Genomic DNA, 5861 nt, shown 5'->3' with positions numbered 1-5861 from the left:
AGGCCCAGTCCTCTGATGGCAGGACATCCAAAATTCCCATGAGGCCCAGATACAGCAGTCTTCCCTGAGAAAGGACTGAGTGAAAATGGAGGGCTGGCTCCACAGCTGGTATAAGTTGTCAGGGTTCCACTGACCTCAGTGAAGCTATGACAATGTCTGCGAGACATCAGCTGGAGAACTGCCCCTGAGTAAGGACGTCGGGCTTGGTGTTAATGGGAAGCCAGACTGAACAGCATCTCCCAGGATCAGAGCCCAGGAGATTACAAGCAAACACAAACGAGTGTAAAGCTGTGAATTCCCAATAATAGAAGAACAGGTTAATTGCATGATTCATTCATTGATTCATTCAGGCTAGACCATAATGAAGACATGCCCAGTCATTACACTGGGTGCCTCTGAAAATCTGCTTAACATACGCCAGTAAACATACAGAACTATCACTTACACTAAATCAAATCAAGCAACAACATAAGTTAATCATCATTCCCGGCCCGACAATGCTCAGCAGAGTCCCACACTATTAGTCTCCAGCCCACGTAATAGCTACCTTCTCCTGGGCAAGGAGGGAAAGGAAGCTGTAAAGCGGTTACAGACTATAAATGTGAGCCAAGAGTTAATGCACACCTGCTTACACTATTACAAAAGAAGGCTGTATTTCTTCTTTCCTGATGAAGTGGAGGAGCAGCTCTCCTCTGCTTAGTGACCTCTGATCATCTACAGACCATTTTCATCAACAGGAAGTTATATTCTTGAAGGACAATATAACTAGGAGCCCAGTTCTTTAAGGCACTGTACAAATATAGCTTATTTATGTTATCTAGAATAAAAATTCTAAGCTTGACTTCAGTCTGCCTGACTGGTGAGTGTTGGGTGTACAGTAGAGGCTACAGTTTCAGCCCACAAAGAGACTGACTCCCTTTTGGCCAGCTGGGGATCAGTGACAAACAAATCCAGCGACAGCTGCACTGAGGCTTCCTTGCCAAAAGGAATCTCCATGCAAACTCTAGGCTTCCAGGGAAAGGCAAACTGAGGGGAATGCTCAGGAGCAAACCTTGTACCACTTTATATGCTATTTAGTTTTTAAATTGTGTATTGCTCTCTCCCTAGCTGGTGACAGCACCGCCATCTTCCCCAGCACTCATGCCAAGGATTCACATTTCACCTTCAACTCCCATGCTTCTTGACACACATACCTGACCCTTTAGAAAAGTTGCCACTTTTTTCCCCCTCTCGTCACTAAGATCAGGCCTTTTCTCGTTGTCTTCATCACTAAACTTTGAGCCAAGGCTTCATTGTGTCCCAATGATCTCCTCTGAAGCAGGGCACTGCAGAGACACCCTTAGTCAAGCAGCGGGTAGTACAGAGCTGATGAGTCCTTTTATATATGGCTTAGTCAGTGCCCAGCCTCCATTTTCCTTCTCTCCGGGTCCCTTAAGAGCTCTTCAAAGTCCAAATTAAAGCCAAAATTCCCTTTTTAGGATTCTACTTTATTACATTCCAATAAGCTTGAAACAAAGCCTCTCTGGCCTCTAGCTTCTCCTCTTTGCTCCAGGAGGTTGCACGTCCTTCCTTCTCTGCGTTTCTAAGTCCTCAGCAGCAGCTGGTTTTTTAGCTCCTTCCTTCAGGAGTCCTTTCAGCAGCTCACTACATAATCTTTCCCTTCCGTCCCTGAGCTGAGAGAGATTCATAGGCAGCAATTGTCTCCCTGCTGCTGCCTCTCTTTTCCACAGCAGCTATCTCTGCCTTATGTAGGTTTTCATACCCTCTAAAAGTACCAGGAACACACCACGAAACAGTGGTTGATAGACCTCTGGTCCTCACTACCCTTAAGGGGCAATTACCCTGTTATAGAGGGGAAGTAACAGCCTCACAGAGACTGTTCTCTGTCCCACCACACACTCTGCTCCTCGTGGTACATGGAAGCTATGCTGGGGAATTAGGGACCCTCTTACTTCCCTACCCCAGTTGGGTGAAAATGTTGCTCTTCAGAGATATTCTAATTTGAATGATACTTAGTGAATTGTCAGCCAACTGATCAAACATTACCATCTCAGAAGCCATGAACGAACCGAGAATTCAAGGAAGTCTGTGGCTGGAGTCCACCCATGAGTAGGTCAGTCTTTCCTGGCCCTCACTTTCAAATATGTGTCAAATGGGCCAATTTGCAAATGTATGTTCAGTCTCCTTTTGGGTCTGAATACCTCCACTCAGCTCTAGATTAAGTATTATCTGCATTTCACACCAGCCCTCTTCATAGTGCAGAACTTGGCAAATTCCAGCTGTTTACCATGCTGTAGAGCAGGGTTTCCCAAACTTTTTGGCATCACACCCCCCTTTTGATTTTAGAGAAACCCACACCCCCACACCTCTTCTTTGCCATCATCCAATCCGCCTTTGAACAAAAAATTCAATCTATAATTTAAAATAAACACAAAAACTTGATATAAAAATGTTATTTAAAATTAAAAATAAACACAAATAGATTTTCTTGGCCCTTTGTGGGTGCCTGGTGCAGCTCCAGCTGGCCAGCTACCTGAGCCCCGGGCCAGCCACCAGAGCTGCCCGCGCTCGCCACCAGCCCGCCCGCCTGAGCACTGCCAGAGCCACCCACCCACCAGCCGCCTGCCTACCAGCCAACCCAGCTGGGGGCCAGATGCAGACCAGCCACCAGAGCCGCCTGCCCGAGCTCCATGCTGCCAGGGCCAGTCCAAGCTTCCAGAGCTCCATGCCTCCAAGACCAGCCACCCACCTGCCAGCCTGAGCCAACAAAGCCCCATGCTGCTGGGACCAGCCTCCCACTGCCAAGGCCAGCCACCCTCCCGCCAGCCCCAGCCACCTGAGCCCTGCGCTGCCAGGGCCAGTGGCCTGAGCACCACACTGCTGTGGCCAGCTGCCAGCCCACCAGCCCCAACTGCCTACCTGCCAGCCCAAGCGGCCTGAGCCCTGTAATGCTGGGGCCAGCTGCCCAAGCCCCACGTGCCTCACAAGCTGCCCACCCAAGCCACACCCCTCCCACAAAGCCAGGCACGGCCAGCCCCCAGCTCTTACCCCATCCCCGTCACCCAAGCCAGGCACCCCAGCCCCTCATCTAAGCCCATCCTCCTCCTCCTCCCCCACTCCCCACAACCCACACTCACTCCCCTTTGCAGGAGGCAGCTAGCTTCACATGGGTCTTCACCAACTGCCTGCTTTTTATAGCAGCTGCACAAGGTCACCTGCATAAAATGGCAGGGGCTAAGAGCTGGAAGCAAAGGTCAGCTCTTTCTTGGGGTTGGGGGGGGGGGCTGGATTGCCTCACGCCCCCCTGGAATTTCTTCACGCCCTCCAGGGGGCATGCCCCCTAGTTTGGGAAGCCATGCTGTAGAGGATGCAGGGTGGTGGTGAGCCATCAAATGGCAAATTCTGGGCATGCCTTTTTTATGCAAAATACTTGGAACACATGTCCAGCTGTCCTCTCCAGTGACATCCCAGCTGAACTGCTCTTTCTATTGTTTGGCCACAATATAGCATATGTACACACACCTTTGCTCCCATAGGGAATCTTCTATGTTGTGTCTGAATAAATACACGAAAGCACTGAGAGCAAGGAGCACACCTTAGGAGACATTCAGATTTGATGTGATCTGCTCGCACACACCATTTTGGATACAACTTGAGATCTGCTGCCAGCAAATCACTTTTTTGGGTTACCCCTGAGATAACAGTGAGAGGTCTATCAACACTGAATGGCTCTTCACTCCTGAAGCAATTGACTTTCTACAGGTGGGCTATTAATTTTGAACTCTCTCCATAGAAGCCAATTGGTGGGGAAACAGGACTGGATCCTGAAATCCCCCTAACTGAAGCACATGGGCAAAAAAGGACAGTGTTTTATAACGTGGGTGCATCTCTGAGCAAGGGATAAGTCTCTTACTACATGCAAAGAGATTAGGCTCAAGAGAAAGAAGTAGGAAGCCTAAAAACATTGATTCAATCCAGGATTCATGAGAGGAATCAAATCAGCCTAAGGAGGGTGAGTTCTGGGTTTTTTTGTTTTTCAAAGATTCTATATCTTGCCTGTGTTTTTATTAAGGCTACATCTACACTAGCACTTTTGTCAGGGGTGTGAAAAAACACACCCTGACAGACATAAGTTTCACCAACAGAAGTACTGGGGTGAACAGCACTCTGGTGGTGGGAGATGCTCACTACCCACTGCTCACTGCAGGGTACCTTATTTATAATGATGTGAGACCTCTTTCTTACACCAGCAGAGAGCAGCTATATAGGAGACCTTACAGGGGTGCAGCTGCAGCTGTATAGGTAGTGCAAAATAGCCTAAGAGTAAGGTGCCCGTGGTTAAGACATTCCTTTGCTAAGCTTGTGTTCCCTTGTTTTCCTGCCATGATGGCCTTGAAGAGTTTACCTAGCAAACAGAGTTGCCAGAGTCTGGGGATGACTGGGAAGGAACATATCTAAGTAACTGAGCACTCAGAAGGGCTGGGGCATTGGCCAGGAGGCTAGAGGTAGCTGAATTGTCAGATCCACTGCACTAAAAGGATGCCAAACACATGGTGTGCTCCTGAGAGTATGCCTGAAAGAAGCAGAATTGGGAATCCCATATCAGTCACTACACAGACTCAGAGGGGCTTAGAAGCATGTGGGACAGGATTTGGGTCTGTGTATTATGGAGTGAGGTACATCCAAAAGTGAGGGGAGTGCCAGGCTGTAACAGGATTAAACATTGTTTTGTGTAACACTGACCATTTTTATACCAGTTCAAAGCCATGTCTACATGTGCACGCTACTTCGAAGTAGGGGCACTAACTTCAAAATAGCGCCCGTCACAGCTATACGTGTTGGGCGCTATTTCGATGTTAACATCGACGTTAGGCGGTGAGACGTCGAAGCCGCTAACCCCATGAGGGGATGGGAATAGCACCCTACTTCGAAGTTGAACGTCGAAGTAGGGCATGTGTAGACGATCCGCGTCCCGCAACATCGAAATAGCGGGGTCCGCTATGGTGGCCATCAGCTGAGAGGTTGAGAGACGCTCTCTCTCCAGCCCCTGCGGGGCTCTGTGGTCACCGTGTGCAGCAGCCCTTAGCCCAGGGCTTCTGGCTGCTGCTGCTGCAGCTGGGGATCCATGCTGCATGCACAGGGTCTGCAACCAGTTGTCGGCTCTGTGGATCTTGTGTTGTTTAGTGCAACTGTGTCTGGGAGGGGCCCTTTAAGGGAGCGGCTTGCTGTTGAGTCCGCCCTGTGACCCTGTCTGCAGCTGTGCCTGGCACCCTTATTTTGATGTGTGCTACTTTGGCGTGTAGACGTTCCCTCGCAGCGCCTATTTCGATGTGGTGCTGCGCAACATCGATGTTGAACGTCGACGTTGCCAGCCCTGGAGGACGTGTAGACGTTATTCATCGAAATAAGCTACTTCGATGTAGGCTTCACGTGTAGACGTAGCTCAAGAGAGCTGCCATTGAAAATCATTTTCTGTGTTGGTCAGTTTCGTAGGGTTTTCCAGGCTTAAAAAGTATTCCTATGATTAGCCTGTATACTTTAGATCTGGAGATCTAGAACAGCCACATGAAACCAAAGTATGAGGTTTCGGCCACCTCTGCTGCATCTGGGGTGTGAACTACAGCACATAATATAAAAGGGGATAATATGAAGCAATATATTGTCCCCAGAAGAAATGTGAATCAAGGATCAATGCATATTTTGAGCTGTAATTTATACAGTATTTTCATGATAAGTAGCAGAGAGGCAGACATGTTAGTCTGTACTCCAACAAAACAAAACAGCAGAAATGTAGCACTTTAAAGACTAACAAAGTGATTTATTCAGTGATGAGCTTTCCTGGGACAGACCCATTTCATCAG

The sequence above is a fragment of the Carettochelys insculpta genome, chromosome 3 (genome assembly GCF_033958435.1).
Source record: "Carettochelys insculpta isolate YL-2023 chromosome 3, ASM3395843v1, whole genome shotgun sequence".
NCBI lineage: Eukaryota > Metazoa > Chordata > Testudines > Carettochelyidae > Carettochelys > Carettochelys insculpta.
This window is presented reverse-complemented; position numbering follows the sequence as displayed.